This window comes from Sceloporus occidentalis, unplaced genomic scaffold (genome assembly GCF_023333645.1).
Source record: "Sceloporus occidentalis isolate IW3139 unplaced genomic scaffold, rSceOcc1.0.p SCAF_6, whole genome shotgun sequence".
Classification (NCBI taxonomy): domain Eukaryota; kingdom Metazoa; phylum Chordata; class Lepidosauria; order Squamata; family Phrynosomatidae; genus Sceloporus; species Sceloporus occidentalis.
Genome location: NW_028316986.1, coordinates 86095536 through 86120138, shown reverse-complemented (window position 1 = coordinate 86120138; position 24603 = coordinate 86095536). Strand labels below are relative to the sequence as shown.

Below are 24603 nucleotides of genomic sequence, written 5' to 3'. Positions count from 1 at the left end.
AATCACATACTATTCTGCTACATTTTCCTTCCTCCTGGAAACTAAGTATCTGAAACTGGTTGTACTAGTTTACAAAGTAAATGTGTTCCTAGACATTACTTCTTTAACAGAAAACTTGGTACCAGAGACAGAAATGACATGAAAAGAATAGGAATAGGCTTCTATACCACAAAAAAAAAAGAACAGTTCAATATGTTTATTGGAGTTTTTATTCAAAACGAACAGTATGCACACATGAAATGAAACAACCAGGTTAGAGTAGGTTTGCATAAAACATTTTTGAATCTTCTATAGAACATTTGAAAGATTGTTCCAAAATGCATGAACATATGACTATTTTCTTATGATTTCCATTTTGATGGTCAAACTCATAGAAATACCATATATATTCAACTATAAGTTGACCTCATGTATAAGTCGAGGGCAAGTTTTGGAGTCAAAATTATGGATTTTGATATGATATGATAAGTTGAGGCTATGACTTAAGGACATGTAACAAAAGATATAAAGGGCAAAGCAAAGAAAAATGATGCCAAAGAACACCACCATTTTCCCACCCAGGCTTTAAAAAGAATAGCAATAGCAATAGCAAGTACATTTCTATACCACTTATCAGTGCACTTAAGCACTCCCTAAGCTGTTTACAAATTGTAAGCTAATTGCCCCCAACAATCTTGGTACTCATTTTAGCGACCTCGGAAGGATGCAAGCCTGAGTCGAGCTTGAGCCCTTTCACTGGTATTGAACTCGCAACCTTATGATTTGTGAGTGAGTGGCTGCAATATAGGCATTTAACCACTGTGCCACCAGAAGCATAGCAGCAATGGAGGGAACAGAGGGGACTGGTGCTTCTTTTAGTTTCTCCCAGGATAGACTAAGCTCTTGCCGTTCACTATTCAGAGAAGGGAATAGTTTCTATTTTGATAACAGTTAAAGTACAGTACTTTGATAGGTTGACCCAGGTTTGATTTTTTGACTAAAAAAAATTTAGACTTATACATGAATATGTACAGTATGCTTTTTTTGTAACATGAGGATACCTGATGAGACAAGATAATTCACTTTCACATTTCTGTTTTGCTCTTTCCACATGCTGAGTAAATAATTCTAGGGGCAGTTGCTGTTGCTTTGCCTGTGGTAGGCAGGCAGGCACAGACAACTACAGCAGGATTAGCTGAGGAGTATCCCCTTCTTTCCCAGATCAAGTGTATTGCATTGTTTACTACAAACATGCTGCTAGAACTCAGCAACTGACAGACTGTGTTTCTCTAGTCCACCACCTGGCCAATGCCAGTGTGCTTAAAAAACCTCCAGCTAGACAGAGCAAGAAAGGGAGACATGCTGGGTGGGAAAAAAGGACCAGCTGGGTGGGCAGAAAAAGACTTTGTGAAAAGGAGCTTCTTTGTCAAAGGCTTTGTTAATTGAGTATGCCTGTATATCTGCTAAAATATGATAGGAGAGTATGCCTGTTTATTTTCAAGTACTTCTCAGAGTATATATTGGTAGAGCTTGATAATGTTACTTCTTTCAGACTACATTTCCCACAATATCTACAGTTACCGTGGCTACTTTTTCTCGCTCTGTGTTTGTGATATCCGGATGAATCTGGGCCATAGAGGGTCATGCTTAAAGTATGCCTCAGTGATCAGCAAAGAAGACTCCATCCTGCCTACATCCTGTTATCTTAACCACATCTCTCCATCCCCCAGCACAAAGCCAATCTGTACCACAAAACCCATGGATACCCATTAGATTCTCTGCCCTTAACACATGTTTTCCCAGGATAACAGGATATGGTTCAAAATGCTGCACTTGCCAAGATTCCAGACATCTATTATCTTAATTTCATCAGGGCCAATATTGAAGCCTACTCCAGTCCAGAAGCAAGTAGATAAATCAAGATGATGGCCAACTGGAACTTTGGCAGGTGCTGCACTCCTCCGGACACACAATTACCGCACCTAATGATGATGATGATGAAGCAGAGGAGGAGTTCTTAAAAGAAAAACAGAAGATGTGTCACTGCCTACTGGAGGACAACAGTAAAGATGGGTTGTGGAGGGACAGAGGGAAGGATATGAGAGAGATAAAATCTATCTGTTTAAAACTGGTATTTACCATGAAGGTTCCTTTGCTGTAGTGGTAGGGGGGAAATTCTTACCTTGAGTCTTGCTCCTCGCGTGCACTCCCAAGCTAGGCTTTTTTACAATCATCAAATTCTCCACCCTAAATGGAAGAGCTAGCCCCTTCCTCCATGCACACACACCATGATGGAATAACAAACTTCAAACAAAACATTAACAATTCAGAACCAACACAAAATCCCTTACCTAAAAGGACAAATACCCACAAACAAGGGCAGGAAGGATTTCCTCCCCACTGTTGCAGAAAAGGCACCTTTTATGATAAGTACCAATGTTCCACTTTCCTGCAGTGTGCGGAGACAATCCTCACATCGGATATACACAAATCATTACCTCCCTCTTTGGGAAGGCAAACTCTTCAGAAATTATGCCTACAGAGACACAACCTTCTTTGGAACATGCCTGCTAAATGCTGCATCTGCAGGTGCGAATTTGTCAATCCTGTAATTCTAGATAAAGGATGATGGGGAAACCCATATGGTTGCCTTGCAAATATCCACCAAACAGCCATATTCAAAGCAGCAGAAGTAGCCACACTATGAGTGGAACGTTTCTGAATGCCCTCAGGAACTTGCAAAGAACTATGTATATAAGCTAATTCAATACAATATAAGAGTTTATCACACTACTTACCTCCCGCTCTGCTCCTGTCACCCCTACGTCACCAATCTGCAACGGGAGCCTCCTGGTGGGATTGCGGATGGCACTTTTAAAGGGGAACACTTCCATTTTCATAATCCGTTATTAAAAAAGGGCGCTTTTCCTAACAATTACGAGAATGCTTCCATGACGAAAATGGAAGCATTCCCCTTTAAAAGCTCCATCCGTGATCCCACCAAGAGGTTCCCATTGCAGATCAGTGACGTTGGGGCGATGGGAGCAGAGTGGGAGGTAAGTAGTGTGATAAACTCCATAGCTGCAACCATCTAGATAACATAGAAGAAGACACTCATCCCTTAGTAGCTTCCTTAAATGACACAAAAAGTTAAGCTGCCTTACAAATTTCCTCAGTCCATTCCAAATAAAATTTTAGTGCCCTATGGACATTCAACCTGTGCCATTCTTTTTCCTGTTCTGCTTTAGGATCTAGACATAAGAAAGGGAAAACAATCTCTTGAAATAGATGAATAGCAATTGTTTCCCAGAGGACTTTTTCATCTGCTGCCCTCAGACCATGGAATGAACTGCCAGAAGAGATATGACAGCTGAAAATGTTGACTGCATTTAAAACAGCATTAAAGACATATCTCTTCCAGCAGGCTTATCCAGACAATTTTAAATGATGACTTTATAATCTGTATATGAATTCTTATGAGTGTATTTTAATGATTTCATAGTATTGTATTTTAATTGTGGATTTATGTATTTATAATTCTGTTTTAACATACTGTACCCCGCCCTGAGCCTTGAAGACAGGCAGGAAAGAAATGCATTATTATTGTTGTTGTTGTTGTTGTTATTGATTTTCTTTCCTCCTTCTTATGAATGAATGAACGAATGAGACTTTATTTATATACCGCCGTTCCTTCGATCACAGCGGTTTACAACATAGTAAAAATACAAAGTACAAAGATACCAGATATAAAATATATCAACAACAATCCCCCATATTAAAAACAGTACAATACATCGATTAAAATCCATCATTCAATCATTTAATTAAAACTAGTATTTAAAAAAAGCAATAAAACGATTCCGATCAAACAAATCACACAATACATAGGAGAGAATATCGATTAGGACATGTGAGGAAAAGCTTGGCGGAAGAGGTAAGTCTTGAGATTTTTCTTAAAAGACTCGAGGGAGGGGGCCACGCGGAGCTCGTCAGGGAGAGAGTTCCAAGTCTGCGGGGCCGAGACAGAAAAAGCCCTATGTGCAGACGCTGTATATCTCACCTTAGGAACTCTCAAAAGTTGTCTCTCACCTGACCTGAGAGTGTGGGGCGGATTATATGGGGAGAGGCGGTCCTCCAAGTACTCTGGGCCCAAGCCATTTAGGGCTTTATAGGTAACAACCAACACCTTGTATTGCGCCCGGAAGCGAATTGGCAGCCAATGCAGATCTTTCAATATAGGTGTTATGTGGCTGGCTCTGGAGCTGCCAGTGACCAGCCTTGCTGCCATATTCTGAACCAACTGTAGCTTCCGAGTTTGGTACAAGGGTTGCCCCATGTAGAGCGCATTACAGAAATCAAGTCGAGAGGTTACCAGTGCATGTACCAGTGTTTCAAGGTCCCCCCGGCCCAGGAAGGGTCGCAGCTGGCGTATCAGCCGAAGCTGATAACAGGCACCTCTGACTGTCGCATCCACCTGGGAAGCCAGGTGAAGCGACGAGTCCAGAAGCACCCCCAGACTGCGAACTGTGTTCTTCACGGGGAGCATGACCCCGTTCAGGACAGGTGGACAAATTTCCTTCCCGGGACCGGGGGAGCCTATCACAAGTACTTCCGTTTTCTCTGGATTCAGGCTGAGTCTATTTTCCCTCATCCAGCCCATTACCGACTCCAGACAGGCGTTGAGCGGAGAGATGCCTTCCTTAGTCACTGCATCAGTCGGAGACACAGAGAAGACTATTTGGGTGTCATCAGCGTACTGATAACACCGCGCCCCGTGTCTCCGGATGATCTCTCCCAGCGGCTTCATGTAAATGTTAAATAGCATAGGGGACAAAATCGCTCCCTGAGGGACCCCAGATGTAAGGGCCCTCTTATCAGAGCGACAGTCAATCGATGGCAGCACTTTTATCCATGGTCACAACCAGTGATTTGTCCAAGCCATCACCAAAAAATCTAGCACCCTTAGATGGGCAAGTGGCCAAACGAGCTTTAGATATGGTATCTGCATTCCAATTTTTTAACTAGAGTTGACATCTAGCTACAACCCACTTTGCCATGGCCCTAAAAGCCAATCTAAAATAGCATCTCCCATGAAGGATGAGGTCTTGGCCATTTTGTTAACACCCAGCCCGAGCCTGGTCACATCCCTAAGAATCTGGGGAAGCAAATTTGTAGCTCACCTAATTGGAATCCTAGCAAATAGGGAAGCACTGAAGCAGTTCAGATGGCAACAGCAGTGGCATCATGAGGCCTGAATAAGAATGCTTCCAATTTCTTATCCTCGGGATTTAGGGGCACGTTGTTCTCAGAGAAAGGGTTTCCTGAAACCAACCCATCCACAAGAGCATCAATAACAGGAAGTTTTAGCTTCTCTATGGCCTCAGATTGCTGTGAGTAAAGAAGTTTACCATAAACCAATCCTGCCCTGGCTACCTCAGGAGAAAAGGGGCACTTTCTTTTAAAAAGTTGGCTGGTGGAACGAAGCCAAATTTTGTCCTTTTTGGAAAGAGGTAGGACAGAACTGAGGTGACAGGATAGATCTCCCACTTAGGGTAGAAAATCTGATTCATTATTACAAGCCCTGTCTCAGACATGCATGGGAGAACCAAGACCCGATGTAAAGATTGCCTCCCCACACTGCAGGAAAAGACGTATGGACGTGAGGTGTAGCCAGCTCGACTCCCAATCTTGGGGGAAAGGCTAGGTACACATAAAGTTAACAGCAACTACAATAATAACAACAGTAGAGGAGGGGGGAAAGAAAGATAGACTGAGAATTAGATAAGGTGAATTAGGTAAGAGAATGAACAAGGTTCGGGGTGATGCATTTCAGACAAAAATGGGTGGTTTGGGGGAAATAATTTGAAGACTCCAGAGGTAAATTAGCAGAAATAGCTGTTTTGATTCCTGTAAAGGGTTTGAGCAGCAAATGTTGGATTCAAAGGAATGGCTATGTGTTTGGGGGCTCAAACTTCATCTCTGCATTCCAAGATTCTTAGGAAATTTTCTTTCTTTCAATCTCACTAACTTAAATTCTGTGAAATGGGTGCGTTGTAACTAGCTTCACCCCATCACAGGAGCCATTTTCTGATTTTCAGGAATCAGAAATTTTCAGGACACCTTTCCAAGTGTGCCAACTTTCAAATTCCTGCCAGAGTATTACTAAATAAGGGAAAGCTGACCTTTACACATATGCTTAGCTGTTTTCTAGTGATATATATTCTGACACAATAAAGCAGTCCAGAAAATGGACAAAATAAATTTTAGATTTAAGTAATTTAAACCTCATCAAAATATAGTCCTATATTCATTCTTGAAGACATCATCAATGAATTCTACGTATATTTTACTCAGAATTTGGGCATTAATGGGACTTATTCTCAGATGAGTTTATAACCTAACAGTGCAGCCCAAAACATGACTGTTCAATAGAATTTACTACCAGATAAATTTATCACAAACATAAAAAAATACCTGGAAATATTCCACTGGTCCACTGCAATTAATGATAAACAAATCAAAACAAATTTAAAAATGTTTTTTAAAATAACAAAACATAGATTTCAGCAGTAAGACTTTTGTACTTGTAAAAGCCATTTTTCAATCTGATGTGTGAATATGACTGCCTCTTTAAATCATTTATTTTTGAATCTGAAACCAGTATGAAATTGGTCAGGATTTAAAAACAATATTGGACTTTATTTGTACTTCTATTTCTATTTCTACTTGTATCTAGCAAAAATCAGAACAGTCCAAATAGGCTAAATACTATCAGTCCAAATACTACTATGAATATTAATCTAAGTAGTCTTGTCTTAAACCTTCTATATGATGAAAATGGTCAGGAAAAACTACCAACAACTAAATGAAAGTCAGTGCTACACAAAACAGTGAAGACTTGTCTCTTTATACACAACCCACAACAAGGAGTGATGAAAACATACACTTTTTGCCCTGTGATGCTTAATTGCACTTAATTTTGTCCAATTATGACAACATTGTAATAAATAAAATTACAAATTATTTTTAGCACAAGAGATTTTGCTATGCACTCACGTTTCTCTCCGGTGCATGAACGCTAGCAATTCTGTCTGCCCTACTTTAACAGCCCTCCATAGAAATATTCATTGGTGGTTTCAAGCTGATTTATCCCAAGGAAGACTCTGGGAGGTCTGGCATTTATTCTCTCTTCCTCTCTCCAGTCAGCATCCTGCTTCTGCTGTCCTCTGTAATTTTCACCAGTGTCCAGGAAAACAACAACTCCTTGCCTACAGAATGTGGGAGATAAACAAACACATCAAATTTTATAGCAGTGGGAGGGAAATCCACCAAAAGAAACAACAACATAAGTAATAAAAATATTACCAGGGCATAAATGTTCAAAACAGTCCATCATCAAAACTAGAATGTATGTAGTTTTTAAAAAGGAATATATTCATTTGTAAAGAAAAATCTGTCCCACAATATTATTACATTTAAAAAGTCTATTAAATTATATAGGCCCATTAAACTCTATTCAAGTCCTCAAAAGAGGAGGAAAGGTTATGGGGAGCATTTCCAGTTTTGAAAATTAAGATGTAGCATTAAACTATTCTAGAGTGATTTACCTGGGTTGTACCCAAATGTGTTCACACACCCACCATCAGGACAGGTTTCCCTTCTCCTCTGTAGCCCTCCCATCTGCTTTGTGAGGCCCAGCATCCCTCCCCCCCCCCCCCCATTATATGTTTCCTAGTTTAACTTTATATCCTGATCTTTAGATTTCATGGCTCAACAGGCCACCTCTTTTAGCACTGGATCAGGGCTGTGGCAACTACATGCCACTGTCCCCATCTGGCCTTTCTGCAGCACAAAAAGGAGCCACAAAAAGTGAGTCCTTTTTGCGCCATGGAAAGGGCACCATAGCCACAGTGCGGTTGCTTTTCGGCGCTCCTTTGACACTGAGTCATCTGGACCTGAAATCTTTTTTCATCCTTGCTAGCTCTAGAAAGGAGATGCATGTCACCTGGAGCTGTACTTTTCTATACTACAAGGCTTCTTTCTTTTTGCAAACTTCCCCAAAGCCCTGTGATCCAAAAGATGGGGAAGTGGAGTCCACCACAGCACACTCTGCCAACACAAGAATCACTGAGTCACTCAACTCTAATCTCCATTATTACTCCTTTTATCTTTTAGCCAAGATTTAAGAGTTGTTGTTTTTTTTAAAAAAAAGTGATGCAGCAGCAATTTTGTTCAAACCTTTATTTAATTTGATCAAAATTGCAACAGAACCCTATTGGAAAAAACAACTACACATTTCAAGATATAGCTGGATAGAGTTTCTCATATACAGAGCAACTCATTTGTACTTCTGTTGTTGTTGGGTTTTTTAAAAATATGATTCTTTAGTGGGAGAGTGAAATGTTGCAATGCTGGACCATGATTCCCTCCTTTTTTAAACAAGATGAGAAAATGAGGATAAAACTAGCTTGACAAGTCTAGCTTGGGGATTCCCCAGTCTTGGGGAAGAACATATTTCAACCAGTTTAGATATGCCATAAAAACAGTCACATCAAAGGTCAAGTCTTTCAGTCAGGCTCACTTCAAATATCACCAGAATGAAGGCATTACTGCATTGTAAACATCTGCACCTATGCCTTAGTTAAAGACTGATCTATGACCTGACTAATGGAATCTTAGCCAGTTAACCAAATAAATCTGCAAGCCTTTGTATGCATAAACAAAACACAGCTTCCCTTCAAAAAGAATGGAAAAAAGATTTATTTTTAAATTGAGATCAGCCTATTTCAAAACTAATGTTGACTGCCTTTGGGAAGTAGTAATAGTTTGTGTGTATGTGCAACTTCAGTTCACTTACTGATTCATAGTGATGCCATGAATTACATAGGGTTTTCTTAGGCAATTAATCCTCAGAGGTGATTTTCCCCAGTTCCTCTCTCTGAAATACAGCCTACAGCACCTATTGGTGGCCTCCCATCCAAATACTTGTTGGTAGCATTTATTGGTGGCCAAGTACTAACCCTGCTTAGCTTCCAAGACTAGATGGGATTTGATGCCTTTAGGGTATTTAGGCCCTGCACCAGTTTAGAGCTGGGAGAAAAACATGGGATCTGGCTGGGATCTTCCTCTCAGATATCTTTTTAAAGAGCTTTTCATTGTTCCTGGTGCTCTTGGGCTGAAGTTGAGCCTTTTAAAGTCTTCCCTATCTATCATATTTTACATAGCATTCCATCTCCCAGTCAAACACCAACTTAGCTCGAATCACAGTTTGACATGGAATTATACAATTACTAGTCTCAAAAACAGCATGAATAGTAGCTAGAAAAGGAAACTTGAACTCATAATGAAGCCCACATAAAAATTCTCTGTCACATTATTGGTTTCTCCTGTGTAATACAAGGTTTTGCCAACGAGAAAGCCAATATCAAACTGTGTTCTATGGGGAATTCCTATGGGGCATTTCTATTTTTTAAGGACAGGAAATCATCACAGGAAACATTCTACACATTCTGAGTGCCTTCTCACAGTTTAACCTTTGGTGTATCCAAGAGCTAGATGTCTTGGATTATGTTGAATGTTGACAGCTCTATTTTCAATGGATTCTGAAATACTCCCTCTACTGACAGAATCCTATCAGGGGGATTTCTTGGGAAGATTTAAAGGAGGTTAGCTACTGCTTTTCTCTGAGGTTGTGAGTGTGTAACTTATGTAACTTGCCCAAGAAATTTCACTTCCAAGTATTCTTGAGAGTAGAAGGGAGTCCCCATTATTATTGTTGTTGTTGACTAACACATGGTCTATTCCAGGGTTGTGTCTCTCTGTACATTTATTCCACTACCACATAATTAAATTCTCTTCTTAAAATCAAAAGAATAGGAAAATCCACTATTTCCTTAGTAAGATGGTTTCATTGTTTGCCTGTTGAAATTTATCAAAGATATCCAAGTAGTCAATATAATTCTGATTTTTACAACCTTTGTGCTATCTCCAGTTCAGAAATATTTTAGAATACTGTCTGCTCTCCATATCCATGGATTTTTCATCCACGTATTCAGCCATCCACAGCTAAAAATATTCTAAAACATATAAATTCCAAAAAGCAAACCTTGATTTTGCCATTTTATATAAGGGACAACATTGTCATACGCCACTGTATTTCATAGGACTTGAACATGAATGGGTTTTAGTATCCATGGGAGGTCCTGGAACCAAACCCCAGCAGATACCAAGAGCCCACTGTATGTAGGTGTGTGTGTGTGTGTATTTACGTCATGACATACTTGTACTATACTTAAAATTTATATACTTGAAAACTATTACAATATAGTTCTTTGCCTCATTCGCTAGGCATACCCAAATCCCCTTTCCTTTTCAACAGACACATTCTGATCTAAAATCAACTTGGATATCTTCAGGGTGGCGGACACACATTACTCAAGTCTATCCTCGGAACTTTTTAATAGAATATTACTGCTTTTCTTTTCTTCTCTTTAATTGGCTGTTTTTATTAATGCATAGAAATGTACCATTTGGACAACAGAATTCCACATCTTTATTAGTATTCAGGGGCTTTTTAAAAAATACAAGGTCCATTGGTTCCATCAACCTTTCAAATGACTCAGATGAGGCTGCAGTTATTATTACTGTGGTTTTGAGGTTAGTTTATAACATTTGATTTTGCTGGTCTTTTATTATTTTATGTATTAATTTTGTTTTACAATTTTTCTCTGTAGTTACTATGTAGTTGGCAGAAGTAACAGATCCTTAGGTTTATAATTTTATACTCAAACGAGCTGCCTGAAGATTCATGAAGTGAATGAACTGGGTTTACCAGATTGCAATTTGGCAATTATTTTTGTGCCTCTATAAGATGCTTGAGCTTCCAGATGTATAAACCAAACATTGCTTTGCAGTCCGGTGTGCTTTCTTATTTCATTCTGGCATGGTGACAGGCTGTTGTGCCCACAAAGTCCTCTGCAACGTATCCTGTTCCAGTTGTGTGTGAACATGCGTGTGTGTGTGTGTGTGTGTGTGTGTGTATTTAGACTGCAATGAAGATGTTTTTATTTCATACTATATAACATAGGGCCTGGCTTCTGTGGCCACAATGTGCTGAGGTCCAGATAGAAAAGGGCAAATGAGTCTAGAAACGTCTTGCTTCTTAGAGACATTGCAGCATCTGGCTGCTTCATCACATACATTTCACTTAATTCAATGCAACTTAGAAAGCCACCAGAAAGAATGAAAATCTCCTGTTTGGGAGTCAAGGACCAGGCATAAGGTGTGAATACACTCAGCCAAACAGGCCCTTGCCTTTATAGGAACACTCCCAATGTTTTATTTACCAGCAGTCGCCTTGACTAATAAATGTCTTTTCTAAAGTTTTATTTAAAGTGTTTCGCCTTCCCACTTGTATGATTTGTGTAAATACTTAATTAGTGACTTCCTTTCAATAAGTGTGGGTTTCTTTTTTATAAGTCTATGTTTTTTTTCTCTCTCTCAAGATTTTCCCCTTTGAGATAATTTGCCTGGGTTTTCATCTAAAAAAATCCTAGAAGGGCTCTAAAAGTCAGTTACCCAGTATTCTCTGCCCCTCTGTTGCTGATACCCTATTCATGTTTCTGCCACTTCTGCCCAAGATCCATTACATGAGTTTGCCACTGGATTAAGAGTTTATGCTCCCACCATCAGATCTTAACTTTACAGAATAATTCTTCTGTTGAGTTTTTCCTGATCACCCTGTCAGCTTCCTACAACCTGCTCCTCCTGGGTGGGCAAGAGCCCCATTAGCCTGTTCTATGAAACCAAACTGTTTCTAGACCTTTCTGGCCATTGGCCATATGGTTCAGGTATTCTGAGAACTGTCATTAAAGAAACTTCCCCAAGGTCTAGTTATCTCTTGTGTATAAAAGGCACAAATCATTATATAAGGAAAAGCTTTGTAGCGGGTCAGAACTTTGGACTATTATGACAGTAATTCTCAAATCCTCAAGAAGAGGTCTTCCCATGAAATCCTGAAGATACTGTTGATCAAACCAACATCTGTCAGCATGTGAGTTTGCATCAAACTGTACCCCTCTCCTAAAGCAGCAATCCTAAAATGAAATATATTGACTCTTGTACCAGGGAAGGAAAGGTGGGGAGCATTTACAGCTTCCCTGAAAGATACCTCTAGAGGGAACAGAGACTATCTAGATTACCGCACTGCACTCTTATAGCACTGCTATTCCACTTTAACTGCTCTGGCTTCCTCCTGTTGCATTCTGGGATTTGCAGATAAGAGAATTCTCAGTCTCAGAATTACAAATCCCAAAAAGCAACAGTAGGCAACCAGATTAGTTATAGTGGAATAGTAACACTACAAGAGTAACGTGATAAAAAGAGGCACACATTTGGAGAAGAGTGGTATCATATTTGATACCATATCACAACTGGCCTACATTCCACACGGTCCAAAAGCCTACTACAACAGCAACTTCACACCCCATGAACAGACAGTCAAGTAACAATATGCAGAGAGCAGCCCTGCCAGCAACTTTATCCCATTTTCTTCCAGTCACTACAAAGGCTTGTGCTGGCATGGTAAAGGCATTTCTCAGCCCTCAGAGGTTGGGACTTTAATGTTTGCTGCTCCACAGGCAGCCACACGTTTCATGTTTCCAGTACCAGAAGGTGCTTGACATTTCCACTTAAAAAGCCATGATGCCCTGAAGTGAAAAAGCTTGCAGTAATAATAGAGGCACACACATATGGAAGGTACTTGGGAGTCCAAAGGGCTGACGTCACTGCCACATTACCGTAACCCCTTGAAAATGGATACTTAAGGAAGAATTAAATGACTAATACAAATTACTGTATGCTGCAGGGGAAAGGGGGGTGCTTACATAACAACATCCCAAATAAATGTAGAAAATACAACTACCTACACTCTAAATCTAAAAGAAAAATGCAGGAATTTCTGTTGGCCTGAAATACTGGAATTGTCCTCTCATAACATGTGCTATCTGTCAATAAAAGAATTATTTGTCCTGGAAAGCCTACACATACATACACAGAAAGCAAGCCTGCACAGTTTGCGACCCAAGACTCAATACACAGAGGCACACCAGCCATGAAGCGGCTAGAATACAGTGAAACCTTGGTATCCCCTGGTATTTGGTTCCAGGGCCTCCTATGGATGCTCAAGTCCCAGTAAATACAATGGTGTAGTAAAATGGTGTCTCTTATATAAAACTTCAAAATCAAAATTGCTTCATATATTCCAAGCTGTGAATGGCTGAATCCGTGGATAAAATATCTGTGGATATGGAGGGCTGACTGTACTACTGTCTCTGCTGAAGGCTCACAAATTGCCATGTTCTAACACAATGGCTACCATGTAGACTGCGATGTAACAAGCATCACCAGGCCTAAGCATAAACCTATGCATGACCCTTATGTAAACACTTCTGTAAAAGGTTACAGTGCTTTGAAACCTTCTGTATCTTGTTGCAGTGTCTCACATCCATCATTGTCTTTCTACTGAGTTATCTCCTTATATCTTACTCTTTTCTTCTTACCACTAAGATCCAATTTCAAAGGTAGCCCACGGACAGTACCCCTCAGTGCAAGAGTGATATGGATCTTGAGCTAGAAATAATGTCTAATAAGGAAGGTTTGTTATCTACAATATATAAATGAATCCTGAAAATGTTTACAGAAGAAAATATGATAAAATGGTTGCAAAATTTTGGTTATGATTTAGATCAATGGGAACTAACATGGAAGAAAAGATTAAGTTATACCAGTTGTCAGGGTTTATGGGAGAGTTACTATAAAATTTACTTTAGATTGTATTTGACACCTGATAAATTGTATAAAATGTATAGTAATAATGTTTGAAATGTAAAAAGGAAAAGGGATTGCTTTTTCACACATGGTGGACATGTGAAAAAGCGATAAAATTGTAGAAACAAGTGCATCACAAAATAACGAAAGTGATCAAAGTGAATCTGGAATTCAAACCAGAGATATTTTTGTTCAATATGTGGAATGAAAATCTGGGGGGAAAGTTTGGTAAAATTTTATTTTTTATGTTATCAGTGGCAAGAATAATCTACGCCAAAAAATGGAAGAGAGAAGACACTCCATCAATAGAAGAATGTGCACTCAAGTCACTGATATACTTGAAATAGACAAGCTGATCAGAAATCTGAAAAATGAGAAAGCTAACACGTACATTGAAGCCTGGAAAAATTGTTTAGACTACTTTCATCAAAAATGGTGGGGGGGGATGGCTATCATGGGAGTAGTGGTGGAGTAATGTACTATAAAGAAAAGTAACCTGTAATATACTTGGAAGTGCATTTAGCTAATTAAATAATTGCAAATGTTAAGAAACAGAGAATAATAAGACAGATGGAAAGAAAACATACTAAATTTTCCATTTCAAGATAGTCAATAAATACTTTTTATACAGAGGAAATAGCTCAAGATTAGCAATAGGAAGTAATGAATGGTAATGAGTGAATGGTCAACTATAGTGTAGTGTGCTATGTGTATGTATTGTATATTTGTATATTTGTATAGTCTGTTTAGTATTTGGATAATGTAGTATTCTGTAGTTATGTTTATTATTGTCAGCTTTGTTGTGTTTTGCTTATAATTGGTGTGTATTTGTTTGTTTTTGTGTGTGTGTTTAATGTTATTGTTTTTGTCAAGATAAGTGGAATTTTTTAATGTGAATTAAAATTATTTCAATAAAAATAATAAAAAAATATTCCTTCCCATACTGATATTCCAGACTAACATTGGTGCGGTACATACCGCCAACAAGCGGCGTACTGGCACTGATTTTAGGGTTAGGGACCGCATGATCCTTTAGCCTAATATGCCGTGCATCACTACAATGGCGGTGCCCCATGTACATGGGCGCCACCATTGTGATGTAAACGAGCCGCTTGTCACTTATGTAACAAGTGCGCCATTGGTACACTTGTTACATCCGCCCTGCGGTGGAAAAAGAACCCACTTTTCCTGTGTTCTTTTTCTTCTGGAGGGAAGCTGCGCAACAATGTAATAAAGGAAGAATTCTAGAGCTCTCTCGCAACAAATCTTTAGTCTTCCTTTACTCAGTTTACTTCATATACTATCCAGAGAGTAAGCTCCACTGAACTCAGTGGGCTTTAGTTCTGAGTAAGCATAATGGCAAGAGAGAGATAGCAAAATTCCCTTCCAGAATCCTTCATGGGTTTATATATAAAAATTTAAAGGGGTGAATTTGTTTGGCCGAAGTTAGAGGACACTTCAATTGTAAAACAAACAAAAAGTACTGTATGTAACAGACCAGTGCATATTAGATTAGAATTCTGAAAAATTAATCATTTTCTTACTTAGATGGTTGTGAATCTGCATTAGATATTTAAATACTTCCGAATCAGGAGGGGCATGCACATTTAGCATATATTTTACCAAAGGCCATAAATTATATACTTTGTTGGAACTTCCAACTTACTATGCGTTATCAAGCCAACAGAAGAATATTCTGCGATGGGTACATGGATGAAACTGGGATCCAGAAAGAAACAAACAGCCTAACAAGAAATTCAGACTATTTAAAAAAAACATTTTTTCTCACAGTATAAAAGCACCTAAATGAAAAATTTCCCTTGTAAGAAATAAATTTCTTCACAGATCAAAAGTACAGAATGCAAAGTCATTCTGGACCACTATAACTGGCATATTATGCAGCTATTTACTTTGTACATGGAGAGTCTCTTCACAAAATGTAGTGTTATACATAAATATCTCCTGAATGCTCAGCTGAAACGGCAAACCTATTTTTTTCCACTTGAGTTGGTTTTGATCCCAGCTGATCCAGTGTAATAACCCTACTGTATTACAATTCATCTGATCTACATGGAGTTTTGCATTTCAGTTCAACACCTGGGATAGAAGGGGGGGGATACGTTCCATCAGATAACATAATAGAGCAATATATGAGAATTCCCTCCTGCCATTCAGCTAACACAGAATAGCAAGTGCTCTTTCATCCACAGATACTTTGCTATTCTCTCTTTTGCTGATATAAGGCAATTTAAATTGCTCTGTGATATGCCCTGTTTTCCTGGAGTCACCTTGCTAACTTTCAATCCACAATTACACATGCCTTTATTCATTGTGCCAACTGTTGGTACACAGTCTTGATGCTCAGTATTAGAAAATATATATTAGCATTTAAATTTTTAATAGTCATTATTCATAATTCTCTTTATTTGTATTCTCATAGTGCTTTCTTAAAGATGAGAAGAGTGAACAAAACATTTTTGTCATAAACTACAACAGCATCCTTCTTGTGTTTTGTGTTATCGCCATTTCTTGATATTTCAACACTATTGATTATCTCTAGCCATATGTATTCATGTCACAAATTTCTATTGTATTTCCATAACTTTAACATTCTCAAAACATTCCTATTCCTGTAGTTTGGTGAAGTGCTGACAACCAGCTACTAGAAGTCTTTAACTCATTCCAGCTATACAGAGAACTAGAAATTCCAAAATTCTCTGGTAAGGAAATCAAACAATCTTAACTGTAATGCAAGCACGCCATTTTCATCTTTCTTTTTCTTTTTCTCTTTTTTCTATTATTATTATTATTATTATTATTATTATTATTATTATTATTCCCTGCCCCTTTTCCAAAACTGGGACTCAGACCAGCTTACAGCGTGGCTATTTCTGGTCACATATTCTCTTTTCAGCTCTCAATTCAAAGGTTGCCATGTGGGTTACATGTGACCCCAACCTATTTCTCCAGCCCCTCAACCCCCCCCTCCACTTCTTTTAAAAATCCCAAATGACCTAAACATTTCTGAATTAGCAAAAACAGTAGTACGCAGCTTCTGCAGCAGTGGTTTGCCTTCTAACCCTTGCCACCACAAAACACAGAAATTAGATAGACAACCCAGAGGTACAAACCAGAGGCAGAATTTCCAGTCACTTCACAGATATTATTGTTATTTTTTTTTATTATTATTATTATTATTTTGCCAAAACAGTAATTTTACAGCCTACCAGGACAAGAGTAAAAATTAGCTCCTATTTCCACTGCTGTTCTAAAGCAGTGCACATTGGTTTCTCTTTATCTTACTTTCATGAATGCATCTGTAAGATATCCCAAAACAGATTTTAGGGACGCATGGTCTAAATACCCTAAAGGCACCAGATCCCATCTGATCTTGAGGCTAAGCAGAGTCAGCTCTGTTTAGTAGTTGGATGGGAGGCCACCAAAAAATAACAGGTGATGTAGGCTGTCTTTCAGAGGAAGGAACTGGCACAACGACCTCTGAGTATTCCTTGCCTTAAAAAATTCTATGACCTATGGCATGCGTGCCCTCTCTGGCATCTGAGGCCATTTCTGAGGGCATATGGAGAGACAGGAGGGCAAGGGAAAGGGTCACGGGAAAGGAGGGTCTTCTTCCCCCACTCTCCTGTGCCTTTAGCTGCCTCTCTCTGTAGTCAGCTAAAGGCCCAGCAGGGCGGGGGAAAGAAGAGGAATAGATGTGTGCCTGTTCCTACTCTTCCCCTGTCCTCCTGTCTCTCCAGGCCTACTGCTGTGTCTGGGGAGGTACCGGCCCCAGAAGATGGAAGTTCTGCCTCCCAGATGTCCCTCCTCCCCAGCACCCAGTAACACCCAGTGCGGGAACACCTTTGAGTTTGGGCACTCGGTCTCTAAAAGGTTCACCATCACTGCCCTATGATATTCATGGGGCCATCATAAGTCGACAAGTGGCTTGAAAGTCCATACACACACACACCAGCTATTGTAATTCACCATCTAAGAATGTAATTCTTTAATAACAGCCTCAACACACCGGCCATAAAGGCCTGCATGGAGGTGTGATATCTGACTCCACCCCTTGTTGGCATGATGACACGGACCCCACCACACAGCGGGTGGCACCATGGCACTCCTGTGGTACTGCGTCCAAAAAAAGCCATGGCACTGGCAGCTATGGTACCCTTTTTGTGCCATGGAAAGGCCAGATCGGGGCCATGGCCCCGATCCAGCACTGAAAGGGGCGGTCTGTTCAGCCCCCATGCTTCTTCTCAATGGAAGGTATGAGTTATTTTAGCAATTTCCTTCCCACTGCAAGAAAATATTCAAAAACCACAAACTATTTGAAAAATACTTGCAATTCAGGACTTACTTCTGTGCAATATTCACACCTGGTTGTTTTGCATAGACAACACTATTTACTGCACAGGAAACAGTACTTTCCATGTAGAAAATAGCATCCCTACATAGAAATATTACTTCCTATGCAGAAAATGCTGTTTTCAACACAAAACAACCATGTGAGAATTTGTGCTCTAAAAGTCACAATTTCTGTGCAGGAAATAATATTGCTGTGTAGAAAATTATGTTTCTGAGCAGCAAATGTGGTTGCCTGTGCAGAAAATACAGGGGGAAAGCCCAGGAGGGATGATGAGAAAGAGTGTATGCATAGTGGCCTTGATTTCATGAATAATTGAAACCGTGAATGTCAAAGCCGCAAATGTCGAGGGCTGACTATAGAGCACATAAACCCTGCTAAAAGACATCCTGCATCAACCTGTTAGTTGGCAAAAGCCAGTCTATAAGCTGTTTTGCCTGACAGTAAAAGAAGAGCACAGAGGGACCCAGCCTAGCGTCCAGTTGAAAAGAAGGCCCTCTCATGTGACCGCACTGGTTGTAGTGATGCCAGTGGTGAAACCAACAGCAAAACCCCTCACAAGGATCTTAAGCCTCTGGTGGCCCATATAGGAAGATACAGACAGTCTGGACCCAAGCTGTATGGGGTTTTATAAGCTATAACCAGCACTGAATTGTGCTCAAAAACAAACTCATGGTCATTCAATTTCCCTACAACCAGCCTGGTCAATGGTCTGGCTGCAACATTTTAAACCCACTGAATTTTCTAAACAGTTTCCAAAGGTAACTCTGCAAAACACTTGTTGCAGTTATTCAAATAGGATATAATCAGGTCACACAGAACTATAGACAACTCTCCACAAACAGATGCAGCTCCCACACCAGTTTTAAATGTACGAATGCATTCCTGGCCACTGCTGAAAACTGGTCATCCAGATTCAGGGCTGAGTTCAGAAATACACTCAAGTTGTTAACCTTAGATTTCAGGTGAGATTTCACCTCATCAAGCTCAGACTAAATCCCTATTCTCTGATCTGCTTTTTGACTCACCATGAGCACATCTGTCTTTTCTGGCTTATGTTTCAATTTGTTCACCCTCATCCAGTAATTACTGACAACAGACACTGTCAGCTTCCTTAGAATTAAGTGGAAGGGAGAGGCACGGTTAGGTGTCATCAGCATAGTAGTGACACCCTATCCCAAAACTCTCCCAGCAGTTTCACTCATATAGCTTAAAAGCATGTAGGACAATACAGGCCAGTGATTCAAACAGGAATCAAGGAGTGGAGATACTGTAAAAAAAACAAAAACAAAAAAACATACCAGTATGGTTGATGATACTGAAGAATTCTGAGACCCAGCAGAACCAAAAGGGAAAAATTCTCCCTGTTTATCCTCAGTGTAGGTCATCTTTCAAGATTAAATAAATAAATAAATAAATAAATAATTTATGTTATGTAACCAGGCCATAAACCACACTGAAATAGATTTAGATAACCAGCGTCATAAACTTCTGAATCGGGGGGGGGGGGGGGGGGGAATCATCTCACCAAATGTTCTAGAACTTTGTTCCGGAAAGGGGTATTAGAGACTGGCCCATAATTGTCCACTAGAGGAGATTCAAAAAAGACTTTTTGTTTTCAGTAACATTATCACATTAGGAAGATTAGAACTCTGCCCTGCTGCAACAAAATATTCACCATTCCCCTTATAAATTCATCCAGTCTCACTTTGGCTACTTTTATGAACTAGGAAGGGCACTGATGTGGTGGTTCCCAACTCTCTAAGGATCTTGTACACATCCTCAATGTGCCCAACTGAAACATATCCAACAACAGAGAAAAAGAAAAAGCCAAGTTTACATCCATTGGGCCTTTATCAGCTAAAGTATTAAAATGAGAGTAGATCTCAATGGTTTTGTCTGCAAAATGTCATACAAATCCTCACAGTGGGCTGTCTAGTGGGCTGTGTTCTCTTTTTGTGGAACAAAATGTTGGAGGCTTCTTTCCATTCACTGTCACTACAGACACATTACCCACTTTCCAATGGCCTCTAAGCTGTGCTCAGTCTGATCTGCTCCAGGTTTTCTGCCATCAGTGCTCTTAATTGACTACTCCACCTCTGCAGAAGCTTTGAGTCTACAGCCCACCAGGTAAAGGGCTGACTATCGATAACACAACTCTGGAAAGTTCTTCCATACCTGTGTCAACATCTTCTCACCCAGAACACAATGCTGTGGATTCTTATAGCTTATTTTAAAAATTAGGAAGAAATGATGAAAAGGAAAAGGAAACTTCGCTTGTTGCTTAGGGGCAAATCTTCCTCACCACAGGCAAATAGGCAAGTGACTTTTGCATGTCTGCACACATACTATGTTACACAGGAACCAGAAAATTAGCTAGAGGGATATGCAAGAAGAACTGGATGTTTTGACAAGCTAGTATTCAGAGATTCAATTGCAGAAATGAGATTCAATACCTACCATTTCTTAAAAAACAAGTCCATGAACACAAAACTTTGTCAGAATCAGTTCAATGTGTCTTCTAGTACTATTCTTTTTATGGAAGAGCTAGTACATATAGTGACCATTTTCATTCTTTAGGACATATATAGCAACAGATTATTCTAAAAGATTTCAAAAATACAAAGATCCCTATTATTCTGGCAGTTACACTTGTGTGACCGTATGGAAAACAAAATGTTGTATTCTCTTTCATTGCACATTCTGGTGCAAAACAGCTGGAAATGCATCTTCATTCACTCAGCAAAGCCAGATTTATGGCTGCCTGGCTAACCTACTAGCACTGGCACTCCAGATGCTGCTACTGCAAATGCAGAAATTCTCCATCTGGCTGCTTTGAAACCCTGACATTCTTGACAAATCCCACCTCTGCAGCCTTTGTGCACAATAGACCAGTGTCAGAAGCTGAATAAAAACAGAGTGTCAGGGCACTGTTTACTTTCCTCTTATATTATTATATCTTTTGTAATAAAAAAGAAAGGAAAAGAAACAGACCACTGGGAAGATCTCCCGTTCTCAGTCAGGGGTGGCAAAAGGAAGCCTGCAGGAGGTATAGAGAAAACACTGCAGAGGATATAACCAGCTGGGAAGCACTGAGTCTTGGGGGGGGGGGGGGGGGAATACATTCCTCTTTTCTGCATATCCTTGCCTAAACCTGCATATCTTGGGCAACACCCCATAATCTCTGGGCCTGTTTTTGTTACCTTTATCTCGTATTTCCGTGCCACAGCCAAAAAACATGTGCAGTGTTGTTGGTTTTTAAATCCATTTATCATGTCAATATCTGTAGTTTGTCCTTAAAGGGGCAAGGAGTATATGTAAGAAGAGCAAGGGGGAATATGTAGGTCAATTCAGATCTTTCCAAGTGTATAAACTTGATTCTACAGCTAGATTACAGATACTAAAAATGACAATGCCAAGTGTACACTTCTTATTCCACCTCACTCCACACATATACGCACACACATTCTAACCTCTCCTGAATTTATTAATACCCACACCTTGAACACAATTGGTCCTTCTGTGTTGCCATGGAATTGAAACCTTTACAGCTCAGATGGCGATGCATTCCAGGGAGCACACTGTTCCTACACTTCCTATCAGAGGTAAAATCACTGCATAACATTAACTGCTTTAGTATCACAAGCTTCTTGTCTGCACATCTTTACACATGTTTCCCTCTTTTCTATTGCACCTCAATAAGCAGTATGCATTCTGCTCAGTCTGCCTTATCTGCCCAAGAAGTCAGTAAATCATACGTCGAGCACAATCCTAAAAGAAGCAAAGGTATGTCATAATGCAGCTACCACAACATTTCAGAAAGACAGTGCAGACAACACCACACTAAATAATACAATTTTTACTACCAGTTCAAGTACTAACTTCATGGAAAACTGCAGTTCAGTTAGTGAATTATGCTATTCAACTAATTTAGTTAGATAGTTAATTCTCTGGTTGCTGCTGATAGGGATAGTGCCCTCTCTAGTCCTGTTCTACTGAAGAATGAAGATGTGGGTAGGGTTCTTGGATGCATGCCCTACTATGTGTATGCTTGGTCTTTGCCCCCTTTATTTTCATATCAAACTGAGAGGGATTGGCTGACTCAGTCAGGGAAGTAATAAATGTTTCTTTGGAAAAGTGGTCAGTTACAGCTGCTCTGAGTGAAGCAACTCATTTCAGGCAGCCACTCCTAAAAAGCCCCTTCATTCAAAATATTGTAATTAGATTATTTAAATTTTTGCCTCTTGAGGTGAAGTGCTCAAGCAGTCATGGCTGTACAAAATTCTTTAGTATGTAAGAAGTAGATAGAACAAAATAGAACAAAGACAACCAGATAGCCAATTTGAAATGAGAGGCCAAACTGTGGTTAAAAACAATAAAAATCAGAGTACAAATATGAATCATAATGGGAAGAGGTTTTTTTAAAAAAAGTACATTAGTCTTTAATATTCATGAACAATTACTCTCAATCATTAATTCTACATGCAGAATCAAGTGTGGAAGAGAGCCTTCTAGGTGGCTGCTTCCAGGCTTTCAAACTCATTCCTCAAGGAGATTTGTATGGGCTTCCTCCTTGCTCTCCTTCTTTAGGCAAGGAAAAAACTTTTTTATTCTGACAGACTTTTAGGAATTGAATCTAATGGCTTTAAAAGATGAATTATAAAAATCAATGCTAAAACAGATTTGTTTTAAATTGTATTAATTTTAGAGTTAATTACATTTTTAACAATATTTTTGTATTTATTTTTTGCCTTTATATGTGCTTTTATCTAAATTTCTTTTAAATTGTGAAGGTGCCTTGAGTCACAGTTTTGGTGAAAGGTGTGATTATAAGTGAATTGATGGTGATCATGGTGCCACACCATCATCCTTAAAATACAAGACTTTTTATTGCTCTTTGGCAACAGACTAACATTCATACCTACATGATTTTTTTTTTAAATGAATTTTAAAATCTAATTGGAGCACATAGGCGGGTTACAAACCGCCTGTTTGGGGCGGGCTGCACCCGCCCCTTTCCCCGCTGTATCGGGGCCTCAGCGTCCAGAGCAGCAGCCACTGAGGCCCCAATCCGCCGCTTTTCGGGCTGCAGGGAAGCGGCAAAAGGCCCCTTCCCCACAGCCTGAAAAAGGGTGTCCCTGGGGCTTCAAGCCCCAAGGACACCCCGCGGCGGCGAGGAGGAGGAGAAAGGGGCCACTTGGCCCCTTTCTCCTTTGGTCCGCTGGGCGCAGCTGTGTGAAGGCTGCGCCCAGCGGACCAAACCAGGAAGGAGCTCCGAAACGGAGCTCCTTCCTGCTCCGCGCTAAGGGCGCACTAAGCGCCCTGGCGCGGAGCGAGGACGTCACATCCACGCTGCCCCATATAGAGGCGGCGTGGCCGTGACATCCTCATGACGGCGGCCGTGTGGAACGGCCGCCGCCATTTTGTGAGCGCAGAGCACGCACTAGGGTTAGGGGGTGCGGAAGCACCGCCCCCTTCTAACCCTAGTACGCGCTCCGCGCGTACTTTCTAGCCCGTCTGTAATGGGCCAAAGACTTGCAATAGCTAATTATGTCATGCACATATTACAAGCGACATACATTGACATTATCGGGATTGACATAGATATATTTAGGCATTTACTTCAATAAGATATAGTGATGACTTCCAAGTTGGTTGGCTTTAAACAGACATTTCACTTTGGAGAATAAATGATGTCAATGGCTAGTAGTCATAATATATTACCAAAAGTGTCTGAAGCAATTTGCAGAGTACAAACAGAAGAGTGTCATGGCATTTGTTCCTGCCATGTCTGGTTGAGGAATTCCTATGGGCATCTGATTGGCCATTATGGGAGCACTATACTGAATTGAGAGCCAGTATGGCAAAGTGGTTTTAGTATTGGACTATGACTCTGGGGAGAAGAATTCCATTCCCAGCACAGCCATGAAACCCACTGGGTGATCTTGGGCAAGTCACATGCTGTCATCTCAGGAGAAGGTAATGGCAAACCATCTCTGAACAAATGATGCCAAAAAAAAACCCTATGAAAGGGTCACTTTAGGGGCACCATAAGTCAGAAAGGACAGGAAGGCACACAACAACAACATACTGAATTCGATGGGTCTCCAGTCCAATGCAAAATATCTCTGGTGTTAAGTTTCTAACATTTCTGGCATAGCAGGATGGACAGCCCCCCCCCCCTTCGCACATTTTCCTTTTGTGGGTTTGGTTAATATGTTCTCTCCAGGAATCTCTAGGTCTCAGCTCCAGGCTATTTGGCATGTATGAACTGGCCTGGGCTTGCAGCCCTCAGGAGGGGCCCTTCTCTCAGTTCCACCATCATCACAAGCACAGCTGGTGGGGAAACAAGAGAGGGCCTTTTCCATGGCTGCCCCTGGACTGTGGAACTCCCTTATCAAGGCCCCCTCCTTGCTGGCCTTCCGCCG

At 40.2% G+C, this 24603-nt stretch overlaps 1 protein-coding gene across 3 annotated transcripts in view; it reads right to left on the bottom strand.

Moving 5' to 3' along the window:
* Positions 1-24603, bottom strand: part of HIVEP2 (HIVEP zinc finger 2) — a 195064-nt gene that overhangs the window by 117277 nt on the left and 53184 nt on the right. For all 3 annotated transcript variants that reach the window (XM_089530265.1, XM_089530264.1, XM_089530266.1), the window contains exon 2: positions 7036-7247. The gene's annotated coding sequence lies outside the window, so the exon portion shown is untranslated. The remainder of the gene's footprint in view (positions 1-7035; positions 7248-24603) is intronic.